The sequence below is a fragment of the Pseudophryne corroboree genome, chromosome 8, assembly GCF_028390025.1.
Source record: "Pseudophryne corroboree isolate aPseCor3 chromosome 8, aPseCor3.hap2, whole genome shotgun sequence".
Lineage (NCBI taxonomy): Eukaryota > Metazoa > Chordata > Amphibia > Anura > Myobatrachidae > Pseudophryne > Pseudophryne corroboree.
In genome coordinates, this window is record NC_086451.1 from 127,930,004 (window position 1) to 127,948,724 (window position 18,721).

Consider the following 18,721-nt stretch of genomic DNA (forward strand, 5'->3'; position numbering starts at 1 on the left):
CAAACCTACAGTACCTCACTTTCAATGGGATCAATATGATATACCTACAATCAAAATCCCAACGGTCAAACTACCGACAACAATTGACCTATGGTCAAAATACTGACATGGTCAAAATACCGACATTTAAAATGTCGACAGGTCAAAAAGTCAATATAAGGTTTTCATTATTTTTTTGGTGTGTATAGGACATAGGTCGACATGGACATCGTATAAGTGTACCGCGTCCCCTCGCATGACTCGCTGGGCTTGCCATGCTTCGGGCACGGTACCTCGCTGCATCGGCACACTATTAAATTCCCCCTTCAGGTACACTGGGATTGGTAAAGTATGAACAAGTCGGTTTAAATGAAATAATCATGAAAAACTCATGTTGACTTTTTGACCTGTCGACATTTTAAATTACATTATTTTGACCTTGTCTGTATTTTAAATGTCGGTATTTTGACCATGTTGGGATTTTGACCTTGTCGGTATTTTGAACATTGGTCAATTGTTGTCGTTGTTTTGACCGTCTGGATTTTGATTGTAGGTAAATTGACCGCATCCCCTTTTAATAACACTTCAGTTTCCTCAGTCCGTTTCCTTACTGTAACATTTGATTTTGTACACTGCTTTATTCCTCACATTCAGATTCATTGCCAGTTGTGTTACCCAACATGACAAATCCTTATCCAAATTCTCTTGGTCTCCCTTCTCATGTGTTGCAGCAAAACTGACTTTTTTTTCAATACTCCCCCTCTGCCATTATGCAATTGTCTACACTAGTTCCCTGTGTCCTCCAGAATCCAAATCAAATTACTCACCGTCACATACAAATGCTTAATAGCACTAGCGCTACATACTTCTCAAACCTCAGCTCAAAATACCAGGGGAGATTTATCAAAACTTGGAGAGCTAAAGGGGAGAGAGATAAATGGTTTTCTTCATGTAGATTCTGAAATGGCTAATAATAACTACTTCTATACAGTATATCACATCATACCAATGCTATTAATAATAGTGTTATGTAGCCATTCAGTAAAATGTATCTGTCTGCCATCATCCTCGGGTAAATGGCCAATTCTGTAATCAAGGGAAGCAAAGCAACGACATATGTATCGGGAATATGCAAGGTCTTCTTCTCACTGTGCATGCGCTGGCAGTACCACAGTTGGAGGAGTAGTGTAGGATCAATCCCAACCAATGGTGGCTCTAGAGGTGGGACTGCAACACAGTCCAAAGTTCAAATAGGGGAGCCACACCAACTGTCTGTCAGTTTGGGATGACAGTTGGTGGCAGTTGGTGGTGCTCCGCTATTTGAAATTTGGACTGTGCTGCAGCCCCACTTCTGGAGCCGCCACTGGTCCCAACAGTCAGCTGTGGGGGCAGAGTGAGATGACAGTGATGGGGATAGGGATGGCGGGGTGATTAGCTGTGGTGGCAGAGAGTGTTGGGAGGGGATAGAGGGTGCATTCTATTAGCTATTGAAAAGCAGACAAGGAAGATCGACAGATTTTTTCCCCCAAAGTACTTCACATGTTCAGAGCAATCCAGAAAACTGAAATGTCTAGGTACAGTATGTAATTGTGTGCCTATAACCTATTAAATTAATGGGATCCGGAGTATGTGTCACCATACATTAGGTTGATAGTCATTACGTTGACCCCATATGGTCGACAGGCACAAGGTTGACATGGACAAAAGGTCAACATGTAGAAAAGGTCAACATATGAAAGGTCAGCACTGGAAAAGGTTGACAGGTTCAAAAGGTCGATAGGTTCATATGGTCGATATGACAACGTTCAACAAACATATGGTTGACACGTGTTTTTTTGATTGTTTTTTCATGATTTTGGACTAGTTCCCTCCTTGACTATCCATGTCACAAATCATAACCTTTCGTAACCTTGTGGTGAGCGAAGTGGAGCGAGAGACTATGCCTGTGAAGTGTGGAAAGCGAAGCGAGCCCTGATGGGACACGTTCTATTAATGGTGATGCCAGATGAAAAAACTATTCACACCTTTTGTACCTGTCGACCTTTTCCAGTGTTGACCTTTCATATGCCGACCTTCATGCCCATGTCTACCTTTTGTCTGTCGACCATAAGGGGTCAGTCTAATGACTGTAGATATAATGAATGTAGATCTTCTATAATTCACCCTAAATGAATCATTATTTCATGTGTTGTAAACACCGAAACCAGTAACTTTTATTGTTCATTTTTATTTTTGCTTTTTGCTAACCAGGAGAAACCCCTAGAAGGCATCAGAGACTCCAACAGGTCTCTCCTATTGTATTATTAATAGATCAATGCAAACGGAATTTGCTAGTAACTGCAATAACAATTACTTTCGTGCCAAGGGAGCTGGTCAAACTAGAACTATTGCCTCAAGTAAAACAGAAGATATTAATATATTCATAAACTACTGTAAACAACATAGTGAGTTACTCATTGTCTAAGTGTTCATTTGTAATACTTGTGTATTGTAAATCATCATTTAAATTAGATAGCTGCAATTCTTTGGCCCTTATATTTTGTATGTATTGTCACAGTATAGTCATATAATTAACAGTATGAAGTGTATTAGCATATTTATAGCAAAATGTCCAGCAGACTGAACCACAGGAGTTTTGCTTATCTACAAATGACCAAAATTATTTATTCTTTCATACAGTACATCCATTTGAATATCTTGACCTATTTGACTTTAAAATCCCATATATCAATTTTAGAAAGGAAAATACAGTATAATCTAATTTATAATATTAATAATCTTAATAAGAATCTTAATTATAACTGAGTGAAATTTCTAGATATAAAATTAGTCCAACCTTTAATGTTATAAACCTACTGCAAGCTTTAATTACAGATCTGACATTAAACCAAATTCATATTCCAATCTAAACAATATCCAAAAGATTATCTTAACTCCAATATATACAAAACACAAAACTTTTGACAAGCATCATTTGTACAGGCAGAAATACGGATGTGTCTTCATACATTGCTGCAGCAAACCCCAGGTACCGTAAGGCTCTGCTTGTGCCGAGCGACTTTTTCACATCTATTTCACTCATTTGCAATGTGAGGCTGTCCTGATTAATTTGATATGTGACACTCGTACAGTATGTCTGTGTGCGACTGAGTCTCTGCTATGATGAAGTGGCCACGGCTATTTTCCACAACAGTTTCCATGGTGCTACTTATACAGACTCAGTCACACATAGATTTACAAGTATTGCATATCAAAATAATCATCAGAGAATCCTTGTGCGTATTAGTCACATCACATTGCGTCTGAGACACATTTTCAGGTAAAAAAAAAGAAGACACCAAGCGCAAGCAGAGTCTCATCTCGTGATGCATGGTGCATGGAGGCTAAATGTATGAGGACACATCTGTAGAAAGGTAGATTATGTGCCCTCCTAAATCTATCCTTTTGGCCAAGATGTCTGGTATGACCTATATGCTCGTCCGTGGGTAGTGATTCCCGTGCTTGAACAATTTTTCATGAATATTGTGTCTTAGGGACTAATTCGGTAAGGATTGCAAAATCTGCTAATTAGCCTTTGGATCGCATGCTGGGGGCCGGCCATCGCAGGGCAAGGCAGCCCAGCATGCTGACCGCCGCCTCTACCTCCCTTCATGAAGCAGCTTAGCTGCGCCCGCAGGAGTCCCAACGCCATGTTCCCGATCGCGGCGGCTGCTTGTCATGTCACGCAGCTGCTGTCACAATCACGCCCCTGCCATGCCCCCATTATTGTCGCTCCGCCCCCCCCCGGTCAGGCCACCTCCGCCCTCACAGTGCTCCATCTCCACACTGGAAATGGAGTGTTGCTGCCCCCCCATCCCACAACCGCCTCTGCCTGATTGTCAGGCAGGGGCGATCACATTTTCAGCGCCCCCCCCCCCCCCAGTGCAGGAGGTGCGGGTGCATGCGCTGGGAGGGTGCTACGCAGGCGCCCGCGGGGCTATTGCAATAATTCAGGTTGGATCGCGATTTGCAATCTAACCTGATTAGCCCCAAAATTCTCTAATAGTGTACTAATTATTCTTTTTTGTCACAAAGGAATTGCTATACAGTAGCTAATTAAGCATATATACGTGGCACGATTCACTGTCTTTTTCCTTTTTACCCAGATGTAATACATTTTCCTATATTTAATTCTAATAATGTACTAAGTAGTTAATATCATACCCAGGGCCTGATTCAGAGTTGTACGCTAGTGCAATTGCAATTTTCTAGGAACTGCTGAAATGAAATGAGACAGCCATCGGATCTATTGCAACTTGAGTAGGTCTATGGCTATGCAGACTGGACACGGCAGTAGCAATGCAGGCGCCATGTTTCTCTGCATATACAGATGGAGCCATGCTAATCATGGCTCCGTCTGTGCCTGGGCATGCCCGCATAGGTGCGCCCATTGCAGCATCTCGGGCGCGGGCGCTTCCGTGATGCGCTATATATTCACTATAATGGGAGAATCTCTGTGTGCACTCCTGTATCGGGGCTAGGCTTCAGGTCACCAAGTCCTGCCAGGACTGCACGTCTGCAATGGAGCCGCACTAGATGAGTACGGCTCCATCTGTATGATCACAGCTGATAGCAAATACACACCCAGAAAATGACACATCTGCGTTTTTGCCTCCACTACCTGTTAACTCACCTAAATGGTCACTTCCGGTCAATCACTCTGCAATGAAAATCTCGCTGCAAGCAGACTCGCTAGGACACCTTTACACATGCGCAGTGCGATTGCGGCACATATGCACTCTGCTGAGAATTGCTTAAATTGAAAATATCAGCATTGCGTACAACTTTTAATCAGGCCCCTAGTAATTAGAATTCATATTTTCTTTTGTCGCGTCAATCGTATAGGTCTTCTGTCTTTTGCCTTTTTACCCAGATTTTGTCATTTTCCTGAATTACGGCCCGATTCAGCTTTGATCATAATAGGCGATCCAATCGCAAACATTACTAAAAGGATGCAGGCGCAGAAAATGTGAATGCCTCTGCCCAGAGCCGGCGCGACCCACTAAGTAAGGGGATGCAAATCAGGGAGGTGCCAGGTTGCAGAGGCGCTCTCCCCGCTTTGCATCCTTGTGCTGTACAAGTTTGTTGCTGCCAGCTGCCTCTGCATCTGTCATACTGTATTTCACCATGTCACCCCCCTATGTTCTGTTACTGTGTCACCCCCCCTCCCCTCTTTGTTCTGTCCCAGCCATTGTGTCAACCCCCCTGTGTTCTGTCCCAGTCACTCTGTCACCCACCCTCTGTGTTCTGTCCAAGTCACTATGATACTCCCCTCTGTGGTGTTCTGTTCCAGTCACTGTGTCATCCCCATTTGTGTTCTGTCTCAGTCACTGTATCACCCCGACCCCCACATCTGTGTTATGTCCCAGTGACTGTGTCAGAATCAGATGCAGGCCATGAGCCAACTGGAGCTTATGCACTGGCAGCCAATCAGGAGTGGCTGCAGGGGTCGAAAAAGGCATTACTGTGTGTGACATAAGGTGCTACTAGTATTACTGTTTGGCATAATGTGTATAAGGGGTAATACTGTGTGGCATAATGAGAATAAGGGGCACTATCATGTGACATAATGTGAATAAGACCCACTACTGCGTTACCTAATGTCACTAAAATGGCTCTAAAATGGCTTTAAAGGGAGAAGTCATAATCATGGGAGACTTTAATTTACCTGATGTAAATTGGGAGGGTTCCTTTGCAAGTTCAGCTACAAGTGGCAAATTTCTAAATTCCTTACAGGGAGCATCTCTCTAGCAATTGGTGAGGGAGCCCACTCGGAAAGACTCAATATTAGATTTAATTCTTACAAATGGTGACAGGATATCAGACATATATGTGGGTGAGCACCTGGGATCCAGTGATCATCAAGCAGTATGGTTTAGTATAAAGACAGGATCCAACTCCTGTCACACAAAAACAAATGTGTTGGATTTTAGAAATGCTGACTTTGCAAAAATGGGGAGATGTTTAAGTGATTCAGTAGATAAAGGGGGCAAAACTTTTTTAAGTATATAAATGAAAGGAGAAAATCAAATGGAGGAATAATAAGACTTAAGACAGAGAGTGAGAATTTGGTGGAGGGAGACAAGGCAATAGCAGATCACCTAAACAATTATTTTTGCTCAGTATTTACTACAGAAGGAGAAGGAAAGCGGCCACAGTTAAGTTGCAAGGACATTCATAAAAATAAGTCAGATGAAAGTACATTTACAGAGGAGAAGGTCCTAACTGAACTTTCAAAACTAAAAGTGGATAAATCAATGGGGCCAGATGGGATACACCCAAGGATACTAAAAGAGCTAAAAGATGTGCTGGTGGCACCATTAACAGAATTATTTAACCAGTCACTAAATACAGGTGCCATTCCAGAGGACTGGAAAAGAGCAAATGTAGTTCCACTGTACAAAAGTTGAAGCAAGGAAGAAGCAAGTAACTACAGACCAGTAAGCCTTACATCAGTAGTAAGGAAAGTAATGAAAAAATTACTAAAAGAAAGAGTTGTGGAATATCTTAAATCAAACCACTTACAGGATCCAAAACAGCATGGATTTACTGGTGGGAAATCATGCCAAACAAATCGTATTGACTTTTTTGACTCTGTGATGAAAATAATAGATCAAGGGATGTAGCATATCTAGACTTTAGTAAGGCATTTGACACTGTCCCACCTTGCAGACTGCTAAATAAACTTGAAAGTGTGGGGGTGGATTATAAAATAGTTAAATGGATAAGAACATGGTTGCAGGATAGGAAACAGACAGTTGTAGTAAATGGAGTGCAATCTATGGAGGGAAATGTTACCAGTGGAGTACCCAAGGGATCTGTACTCGGGCCAGTTCTCTTTAATATCTTTGTTGGTGACACTGCAAATGGTATTGAAGGGAAAGTATGCCTTTTTGCAGATGATACAAAGATATGCAACAGGGTAGACACACCATAAGGGGTAAAACAAATGATTGATGACCTAGCTAGGCTTGAAAAATGGTTAAGAACATGGCAACTACAGTTTAATGCTAAAAAATGCAAAATCATGCACTTGGGTCTCAAAAAACCCAAAGGCTAAATATAGTATCAAGGGTACTATAATGGAAACTACTGAGGAGGAAAGGGATTTAGGAGTCACTATTTCAAGTGACTTAAAGGCAGGAAAGCAATGCAACAAAGCAATGAGAAAGGCAAGTCAGATGCTTGGTTGCATAGGGAGAGGAATCAGTAGCAGGAAAAGAGAAGTAATAATGCCACTGTATAGGTCATTGTTGCGGCCTCATCTGGAATACTGTGTCCAGTTTTGGAGACAATATCTCCAGAAGGATATAAATACATTAGAGAGTGTACAAAGAAGGGCAACTAAAATGGTGCATGGCCTACATCACAAAACTTACCCGGAAAGGCTAAAAGATGTTAACATGTATAGTATGGAGGAGAGAAGAGAAAGGGGAAACATGATAGAAACTTTCAAATATACCAAAGGTTTTAACAAAGTTCAGGAAGGAAACATTCTTCAAAGGAAGAGAAGTATTAGAACTCGAGGACATACACTGAAACTGGAGGGAGGCAGGTTCAGGTGAAATGTAAGGAAAAATTACTTCACAGAAAGGGTAGTGGATAAATGGAATAGCCTCCCATCAGAGGTGGTAGAGGCAAAGACTGTAGAGCAATTTAAACATGCTTGGGATAGACATATGAATATCCTTACAAAGAATGAAGGTTCAAAAAGGGTGGAGATTGCCTAAAGGATAAAAAAAAAGGGGCAGACTAGATGGGCCAAGTTGTTCTTATCTGCCGTCAAATTCTATGTTTCTATGTTTAGGGGGCACTACTGTGTCGCATAATTTGAATTGGCGTAACTTTGGTGTGGCCACGCCAATTCCTTGTGATACCACACCCTTTTTTGTGTCACAAAGTATGGGAGGGAGGGCGCAAATTTATAGTTTGCAGAGGGGAAGCTGTACACCCTAGCACCGGCCCTGCCTCTGCCGTGTTTGTGGAGCGGGGCAGCAATGCTCCATTTCCTCGGCAGAGACGGAGAATTGCGTGGGCGGAGGCTGGGAAACAGGGGCGACGTCATCCAATCAGGGGGAGGGGGGGTGGCATGACGTCACACACAGCCGCCGGGTTCAGAAAGATGGCAGCGGGCCTCCTGCAGGCGCAGCCAAGCAGCACTAGCAGGAGGCAACACTACTTTCTGCAATCAAGCAGAAATTGCGGTGCGATCGTAATTTCTGCTTGATCAGGTGGGAATGGCATCCAGCATGCTGGGCAGCCTTGCCCTGTGATGGGTGGCCCCCAGCATGTGATGACAAGGATTGCAAATTTTGCTACTTAGCAATATTCACTAATAGTGTACTAAGGGCCTTATTCTGCTTCAGTTGCAAAATTGTAATTTCACAAATCGGCCAATTATTGGATGACTGCATGAAAGCCGTCAGGGTCGGACTGGCCCACAGGGGTACCAGGGAAACACCGGTAGGCCCCACTGCCTTAGGGCACACTCCTTCCTCTAGGGATCAGAGTCCAGACTGTGCACTTCTATTATACATGGTAGATATGTTGCATTACACTGCACTAAATTATTGTGTATTTCAAGCCTCTGTGGAGGCTGACCACACCCCCTTTGTAGGCTGGCCACACCCCTAAGTATGAGCCCCTATCACTGCATTCCCCCGGTGGGCCCTTCATGCCCCAGTCCGACACTGAAAGCCGCAAAGCAATTGCAGGCCCAGCAAAGTGCAATCGCATAGTGATTGCCAGGGAGTGACCATTTGTGGGAGGTTATATGATGTTTGTGGGGAGTGCTTGGGAAAACGCAGGTCATTTTCGGAGCATGCATCTGATGTCAGTTGCAATGTATTGTGACTAAAAACATGGCGCTGGTGCTAATGCATTCTTATTATTCTGAGTAGCCCTGTGTCATCTGCAACTGTTCATGGTGCTCGATTTCTACGTATGCAACACATTTAAGCATAGTGCTACTGGCTGCAGGGTACCATTCCCCTGATTACTCCGTAGAGAATATTTATGTCATGAAACAATCATTTTGTTACATTTTGTTACTAAATGCTCACCAATGTTTGTAGGATTTCAATAGTCATATAGTCTAGATTGTTGGCTTCCAAATTGTGAAGCTGTTTTACTGTAACTGATTTTGATATTTCCATTCACAATGTATTTTTATGTTATATATATGATATGCCTGATGACGATTGAATAAACTGAAACGTTGCTGCGCAGACAATTGATAGTCTGTTAATTTCATATTTGAAGTCTGTAGAGTGCTGCACCATATCGTATTACATATATAGGTTGGGCTCGGGTGGCCGGCAGCTGGGATCCTGGCGGTCAGCATACAGATGCCAGGTTCCAGGCCGCCAGAATGTCGGAAGGGGGTCAAACCATGCTGTAGGCTCGGTGGCTTGCTGCGCTCACTACAGGTTCTATTCCCACTCTATGGGTGTTGTGGACACCCACTAGTGGGAATAGTTCTGGGCCCCCTGTTGGCATTCTGGCAGCCAGAATCCCGGCGTCATTATGCTGACCACCTGGATCCCGACTGCCGTGATCATAACTACATACTATGTATATATATATATATATATACTAAAAGAAAGTGAGGGCGCACTCAGTGAGATCAAGTATCAAACAGAATTTACTAAAAGTAACAAGCTCACATACATCTCAGTTTAAAAACATAAGCATGTGGACGGTTCACCAGTGCCTCCGGATGGCAGCTAGCAGCACACTCCACGCAGCTTTAAGCGATGGTTTATTTCTCAGCGTCTCAGCTCACGGACCTGGTGTTCTCCAAATGTGTGTCAGTCCCGTCCTCCAAGGCCGCGCCCAATGCGTTTCGTCACTATTGGACTTTGTCAGGGGGTGTGGTCTATGCCTTTCAGACTCCATATTTATAGCAAATGCTCTAATTAATTCAATTAATTTCACAACGTTTAAAAAACACATACAATGTTTCCAATACAATACATCATTATTAGGCAACACATAATATACATACTCATAACAATTTAAAAAAATATACATATTCAACCATGTCACCACATTTTACAAACAGTGGTTCATCATAAGCTTACCTTTAAGTAGGCCATCTACCTGGCTGCAGACCGAGAGCAGGGAGGCAAGGTGGCTGAAGTGCACAGCACGTGCCGCTCAGCCTGATAGTGTCATTGCTGGGTGCTGATGTTGCTGGGGCAACACGACCATGCTCGGCGCCATCTCGCCAGTCCACAGTCAGGAGATGCTGCACGGGAAAGAGCATGACAAAAATGTATAGTGCATAATAATACAGCACTGTTACGTACACTTATAATAAAGGACCGTGCAATTGCAACTGAGAGAACACACCATGGCCATGCCTAATGACATATAAATGAAGGTTATAAATGCTTATAAACAAGCTCAATACAAAGATGATCTAATCGGCAGTTTTTGTCATGGCTAATAGATGTACTCATTCAATCTAGTTATGTGAAAATGTTCCAATGGAATCGCTCATTCAAACCCTTGATGGCAATGGTGTCCAAAGTGTGAATCCATTTGGACTCGAGCCTTAATAGCAAACCTTCCCGGTCACCGCCACGAAGTCGCGCTGGTACATGGTCAATTAGCTGATGTTTAAAGTCAGCAAAACTATATTTGGCCTGGATCCAATGACGTGGAACAGGATGATCAGATACGCCTGTTGAAAGTGCTGCTTTTAATGCCGACCGATGCAAAGCCATCTTGGTGCGTGCTGTTCTAATGGTTTTTCCCACATATGTAAGTCCACAGGGGCATGTGATGGTATAGATGACATGTGTCGTTTGGCACGTCAAAACGTGCTTAATGGGATACACTTTAGACTGATGTGGATGTGGGAATGTTTTCCTAATGATAGTGTGGTTACATGTAGTGCAATTAATGCATTTGTAACAGCCTGGTTGTCGCTGCAGAAGATATTAGATTGAGTAGCACTTTTTGCGAAACCTGTAATATCTGTATGTACTACGGGGTCTCTAATGCTGTGGCCTCTGGTGAAGCATGCCATAGTTTTTTTTGCATTTGAAACAGGGTAATGATTGGTCAGAGGCAACAATTGACTACAAAGTCTGGGCTGCCTGTTGGACTAGTCAGCTACTTGTAGTAAATTGCATGTTCCAGGGTATACGATCTTGCTTAGATTTTTTACTTGTCTGTAGTAAAGATTGTCTCAGTATTAACTTAACCTCTTCTTGCTGTTGTAAGAGATCTCGTAAGTTGTATCCTCTGGCTGCAAATTTATTGACTATAAGTTGTAGCCCGTGGTTTCTGGCCTCATCATTGCATAGACAATAAGAACTATCCACTTTAAGAATTGTGACTCCATGTGGCGCTACTTATCACCATCAGAAAAAGATGCTTACACAATCAATGCACTGTGGGATTCAACTCCACAATAGGTTGGTTTGTTATAAACGAAGCATCACTAAAAAAGACAAGAAACATACAGGCATAGTGTAATCCTGTTAAAAGACAAATTATGTTTTTATTTGCTTGGTCCCACTCACATAGGTGTATAATAATATTGCATGTAGAACATCAAGGTTCAACAATCCTTATAGGTGAAGTAGCTTTTTACTCCATAGAAGAATCCTCATTCATATGTCACTTGAAAAAGAAATGGTAGTAATAGTGCAACACCGTCTTTGCATTTAGGACAAAGGATTTAATAATAAAATATGTACTCACAAACATTCAATAAAAGACAACATGTAAGGTGCAAAGGAAATTCTCATTAAAAGAGCTGCTGCAGGCAAAAACCTTAGGGTATAGTCACCACAAGTCCCGGTAACTCCGGTGTCCCCACCAGTTCAAGATCGCAGCTTCAGTTCCCAAGTCCTCGTACTGCACCGTCTCCCTACCTAAGCGCTTTTGGACTGACGTCCTTCTTCAGAAGCATGGTAGCTGTATTAACCAAAACCTCCTTAAATAGCAGTGAAATTGAGCTCATTCAAGACACCTGCCGAATCTGGAAACAACGTCACCGGAAGTGATGCAAAAGGATCCACGTCCTGCTGTATGCGTTTCACCACAGAAACAGGAAGTCCGCTGGTGTCTTAGTTACAGGAAGTGACACATCCGGATATATACATGCGTTCCACAGCGCGGTGTTTGCGTTCCACCGCGGAAGTCCATTCAATATATAAACAGAACAAGAAATGTGCAAAAAATGACTATTTATAAAAGATAAAATCTTTATAGTACAATTATTTAAAAAGGAGAATGACATAATGAAAATTAATAGGAACTAATTGAACAATAGATATAGATAAAAAAACGACTGATTAAGATACATTTATAAAAACCATTTATAAAACCCATTTTAATTCGAAGTCACTATTGAGACCAAGGGGGACCAAAGTTTTTAATTTATAGATCCACCTCATTTCTGTTTTTGAAAGGATCACATCGGTCTCCTTATTGCGTGGTGTAGGATTAACAGTCTGTATCCCCCAAAAGGTTTTAAAATGACTAGGATTGCATGCATGTTTTTGTTTAAAATGATTGGAGACTGTATGGGTCTCCACACCTTTTTTTACATTATAAACGTGTTCATAGAGTCTAGTTTTTAAATTGCGGCTGGTCTTACCCACATAGATCAATCCACAATCACACTCTAATGCATAAATAACGTTCCGTGAATTACAGGTAATAAAATCCCGGATGGGATAAGTAGTACCATTAGCTGTAAATTCCTTTATTTTACTTGGCCCTTTAGTGCATTTACACATTGCACAAAGCACACACCTAAACAAGCCTTTACTCCTAATACTGCTTCTTTTCGCAGTTTCAATAGAGCTATGGACTAAACGATATTTCAATGTCTTGGACCTCCTATAAATAAATCTAGGTTTTACTGGTAACAAATCACCTAGAACTGGATCTTTAATTAAAACTTTCCAATGTTTCCTTATAGTAGATTCAATTTCCTTGTATTGTGAGTTAAAATTCATTATAAAGGACCATTTGGAAATATCTTCCTTAGATTTTTCCTTCCTATTTCCCCTTATAAGATCGCTTCTATTTATAACTTTTACCTTTTCCTGAGCTTTTATTAATAATTCGCTAGAGTAACCTTTTTCTAGGAATCTATCAGTTAACTCTCTTGACTGAGCACACCTCAGGGTCTGTACAGTTCCTTTTGACCCTGAGGAATTGACTAAAAGGTATTCCGTCTAGCCAATGTTCATGATGTTGGCTGGTACGTTCGATAAAACTGTCAGAATCAGTAATTTTACGATATAATTTAGTCTTTAAAAAATTATTTTCTATATAAATGCATAAATCCAGATAAGTGATCTCTTTAGGACTAATCATCGTAGATAATTTAATATTGAAAGTATTATTTCCAAGAGAGTCAAGGAAGGAATTTAAATCCTCTAAACTGTACTCCAACACAAATAAAATATCATCTATATAACAACGCCATAGCACCAGGCCCGCCCCCGGAACGTCTCCAGGCCATACAACTAGATCTTCCCAGTATGCCATGAAGAGGTTAGCGTAACTGGGGCGAACCTGGTGCCCATGGCGGTACCTACTCGTTGGAGGTAATAATTACCGTTAAAAATAAAATAATTAGTTCTGAGTATAAATTTAATACCCTCCAAAATAAAATCTTTCAAATCACTGTTGTAATCAGATTTGTCAAGGAAGTATGACACTGCCTCTAAACCTTTATCCTCCTCAATAATTGTATACAATGTTGATACATCCACGCTTATAAGTATATTATTTTCCTTCCAATGAAAAGCCTCTAATACAGTTAACAGTTGTCAAGTATCTTTCAGATAAGATTTCGTTTGTTTAACCAATGGTTGAAGATAGTTTTCGATGATCATTGATAAATTAGAGGTTATGCTATTGGTACCCGATACTATGGGTCTTCCAAACGGATGTATAGGATCTTTGTGAACCTTTGGTAAACAGTAAATTGTTGGAATGGAGGGCTGTTTGATATTGATGAACTCAAATTCATCCTTTGTTATACTTTGTTTCAGTAAAGCTTCGGTAGTTCATTTATATAGTGCTTCACTAATCTTATTGGTGGGATCATATTTTATTTTAGAGTATGTAATACCATCACCTAATTGGCGGTCTAACTCTGCCACTTAATCAATCTTATCCATAAGGACAAGGGCTCTGCCCTTATCGGCGGGCTTTATAATCAGATCAATATCTTCTCTGAGTGATTTTAACGCTGCCCATTCCTTTTTGGTGAGATTACATTTCTTTCGTTTTTTACGTAGGGTATTTTCTACATCATCTAAAACAAGTTTATTGAAACAGTCAATGAAACTTCCCTTTGCATATGAGGGGTAAAAAATTGATTTAGGTTTAAATTGGGAGCATGAGGGACCTCCAGTACTCACATTTCCCATCCCCTCTTTATTGGCAAAAAAGCTTTTTAAGTGTAAGTTTTCGTATAAACTTTTGTAGCTCAATATAGAACTCAAAGGTTCTAATTGACTAGTTGATGAGAATTTTAGCCCCCTCATAAGGGCCTTCTTTTCATCTATCGTAAGCACTCTTTTACTTAAATTGAAAATTTTGACTGTTTTATTTTCATTTGTATATTGATCTGAAATACTAGGTTTGGCTTTGGTTATACATTTTTTCTTAATGTCCCCCTCCCCTTACCCCTTTTAGTTTTTACCTTCTTGGTAATGGGTATCGATTTGGCCAGTCTTTTTTTGCTTGAGATACGGGATACGCGTAGCATTTGTGACCTAGGCAACCCTCTCTTTAGGGCTTTTGATGATGACTAGACGCAAGGATTAAGATGTTCCTGTCCATAGCTTTGGTGTACAGGCTGGTATATATTTTGTTGTTTTCAATTTTTGTTTGAACATCAAGGTAGTGTATAGTATGATAGCTAAATTCAAGCTTGGTTTTTATGGGTGATGGACGCAGTTTGATCCTGGTCAGCATAGTTGTAAGTTGTTCCTCACTGCCAGTCCAGATGATAATACATCATCTATATACCTTGTGTACAATAGACAGTATTCTTGACAGTCCAGATGTTTAAAGAACATATCCTCTTCTTCATAAAACATATATATATATATATTAGGATATAAAAAGGAGATAAATCCCCAGTGGTATGCCAATCCCACTCTCCTGGCGCTGTTAATAAACTTATATATGTAAAAAGATTTTTTTGTGTATAAATACAACCAGTATAAATAAACAGCAGCGTATATTTTGAGACTTGGTTAGGGTCTCTAGCATAAACAAAACGGAAAAAATCTAAAAAACATTGCGCTATAAAATGTATAATGTAAATATATCAATACAACAATAAAAGTTAGGTTTGAAAAAATGGCTGTGAAGTTGTCAGAAATGAGGTCGGGAGACTGTTTATAAACAATAATAAAATACCTTTTAATTTATACCAAATAATCCACCATGTGGAAAGTAAAAATAAAACATATATATAGTTTTAAGAAAGCATCAATTAGTTAATATATTCCAAGATACATAGTTGGCTGTTATAACAACTCTAATGTAAAAGCTGTAATATAATTAAATAGATACTAGAGTGTCCTTTTAGGAAACAATGTGTATCAATAGTTGCAATCCTTTGCACGATCCACACAAGTATGGCTATTGGCTTTAAGTGCCGGCGTCCCGGCCACAATAATTAGTTCAAAGTGGGCTGGAGATAACCGCCTGTAACTTTCAGAAATGTGAATGGAGTCGTCCCTCCTTTCCCGGTGGTGAGGCTATTACCGCGCCGGGCGTGATGTAGCTTATGTCCGTGTAACGGATAAGGTCAAGGGACTCACCGATCTCTCCGGCTGAGGTATTTGCTGCCGTCTCCCCTCTCCCGGTGGTGAGGCTGTCACCGCCCCGGGCGATGTGATCCGAGGGTTCGTGAATGTTGCCCACAGGAATCCCGCCGTCTGCACAATGCAGCGTGATGGTGTTCAGCTGACAGGCTGACAAGCGGGTGAATAGCCAGTGGCAGTGCAGGAAAGTGCCCTTTAATGGTAATAAGGCAGCGGAGTCTCTGTAAATTATTTTCCAAAGCCAAGTAAATCCTGTCGTGGTTGACCAGTGCACTGCTTATTATCCAGTAGCGTCAACACGTTTCGTCCCACAATGCCTTGGGACTTCCTCAAGACTACCATTTAGTTAAGATGTTCCTCTTTTATAGCTAGCAGTAATCGCTAATTAATTTCAGCTGTTTGCAGCAGATTGATTTTTCTCACAAGTCTCTAGACTCCCATATAATAGGTATCTATCCTTTATTTATTTCGAGATGCTTCTAAAATATTATACCATTAATAGAAATACATATATAAATGAGTAAAGTAAAATAATTAAAATGACATAAAATACATTTAACAGAAAGGTCTCCCAACCTTAAGACTCAGTTTAATAGGATTTAAGAGAAACGCTTATAGCTTTAATATATATCTCAGCTGAACACAGTTCAGTCAATCAGGTATACAAGCCTGATAGAGGCTGCCAAAGTTCTCTTTTATATAAAGAATAAATGTCAAAAAGGGAAAGAGGAAAGATAGGAAAAAATAACGAAAATATCAAAAATACATATATATACACATATACATACATACATACATACATACATAGATATATACATACATACATACATACATATACATACATATATACACATACACACAAATATATAGTCTTCTCTGTCATAATCATATAGGATATATGAGAATTCGCATTTATCAAAAAGACTTATCTATAGTGATTTTTCTTTTATCTATGTATGCACAGATAAGCACAAATTACTGAAAAGGAAAAGTTTACTGGAGAGGAATAATTTATTATTCTTAATATTGTTATTATTATTGTAGTGTCAAAGTCAGAAAAATATCACTATGCACACTGCCATATTTGCACCTCATGCGAGCTCCCGCTGCGCGTGCAAGAGCTCTCCCGTGCGTGCGCATACTCGCCTTCGCGTGCACCCGCAGGCGCACGATATGCGGATTTACAGTAGAGTTTGTATGCGTCTAGCGGGCGACTCAATCGACATATATTTTAACCATATAATGTATTTTGTAGATTATGGTCCCTTTGATAGATTCCGAAAGTTTAGTTATTGTAGCATGTTCATGGACAGAGAGATCCCTCTTTGTCTGATACAAAGGGTCAGACAAGGATTATACAGTGGTGTTTAGTATCCATCGGAAGAGTATTTAATTAGCAATATTCCGGTGTTGGTTTGAAGCGGATTAATCGCTCGTGCGAATAGTTATGGACATAAGAAGTTTATGTCCATTTACTATTATTTGCACTTACTTATCCATGCGGCGGGAAACCTAGTTTCCCACCCACCTGAGCAGTTGGAAGTAGACACAGCCCACCTGTATGAATCAACCTATGACCTTTTGTTTTAGTGCGAAGACGAATTCCTGTGTCCAATGAACAATGAGATTGTAGGGACCATTGAATTGTATTGTGTGTGGGGCATAAATAGACAAGCCGATCATATCCAGCTCTCACTCTTCAACGGTTCTCATTGCTGATAATCGGGAGCTGGATATCCAGAGGCGCATGCGATCGATCCCCTTTATGCGTAAGTTTTTCTCCGCAATCATATTGTCTTTCTTGTTATTCTGAGCCATATCTCTCTCTCTCTCTCTCTCTCTTCTCTTTCTCTCTCGTTTCTCTTATATAGTTATTGTACTGATATTGTATCTCATGTGTAGTTATCTGGTTAGGGAGTCTATGTTATATTGGTAGTGTATGACTTGTATTGTATTATTCTTTTTGAACGTTCATTCATTTCCTTAAAAGGCGTTAGACCCTTAGACCGGTATTGTGTGTTCATTATATTGCAGTGGGTAATAGGAGCGTCTCTATCGCTCAAACAGCTTTAGTGTAAACCCGCTTACACAGTGTTGCACTCTCATCTTATCACTACACCAAGGTTTACTGCATAATACACTGTTTTATGGTATAGTCACAAAGGTTTAACATTGTGATCGTCTGCGCCGCTGGTGATCTCCTCGTGGTCCCGAGCGTCCGCTACGCTATAGCGAATCATTACGTTAGTCGGCAGCCAATAGCGGGCCTGCCTGTGATCTCTTGGCCGTGAGCGAACGTAACGCTTGAGCGTCTCGACTACGGCTAAGCGATTGTTACGCAACGTGCATACCCTTACGGTATTCCATATGTTAATAGCGTACAGTGTTCTTAGACTTCTTTAAGGGTTTTAAGTAAGATAAATATTTAGCTTTATCAATTGGCGGCTCGTCCGTCCTTCACATATCTGCACTAGGTAATTTCAGCAGACATTATCCATCAGCAAAGGGCGGGAGGTCATATTCCTCGTAGTGCTGTCTGGATAAGCGTCTGCTTTGCTTAGTAAAGGGTGCTGAGGGAATCCGAAACCGGAGGTAAGAACAACACGCTAGTGTCTTTTTAAACTGTTTATTTCTGTCTTGCGTACGCACGCACGCACATATCTGCATTTCTTTTCAATCGTGTATTTTCATATATCACTCTCCTGTTTGCCATTCTATAATTGATAAACGTGCTAAGAGAGATTTGCCGCTATTTCATAGTTAAAGTATAAAAGAAATACATTAAGAGATAAATTGCAAAGCACACACGCAGCTCTGCCTAAAGATACAAGGAGAGATTGGTGTGGTGTTCGGTAGATGATCGAGGATCACCTACATTGATAAAC

At 40.8% G+C, this 18,721-nt stretch overlaps 1 protein-coding gene across 1 annotated transcript in view; it reads left to right on the forward strand.

Annotated features, from left to right (window-relative positions):
- Positions 1–18,721, forward strand: part of TNFSF8 (TNF superfamily member 8) — a 204,236-nt gene that overhangs the window by 13,588 nt on the left and 171,927 nt on the right. The gene's annotated exons all lie outside the window — the stretch shown is intronic.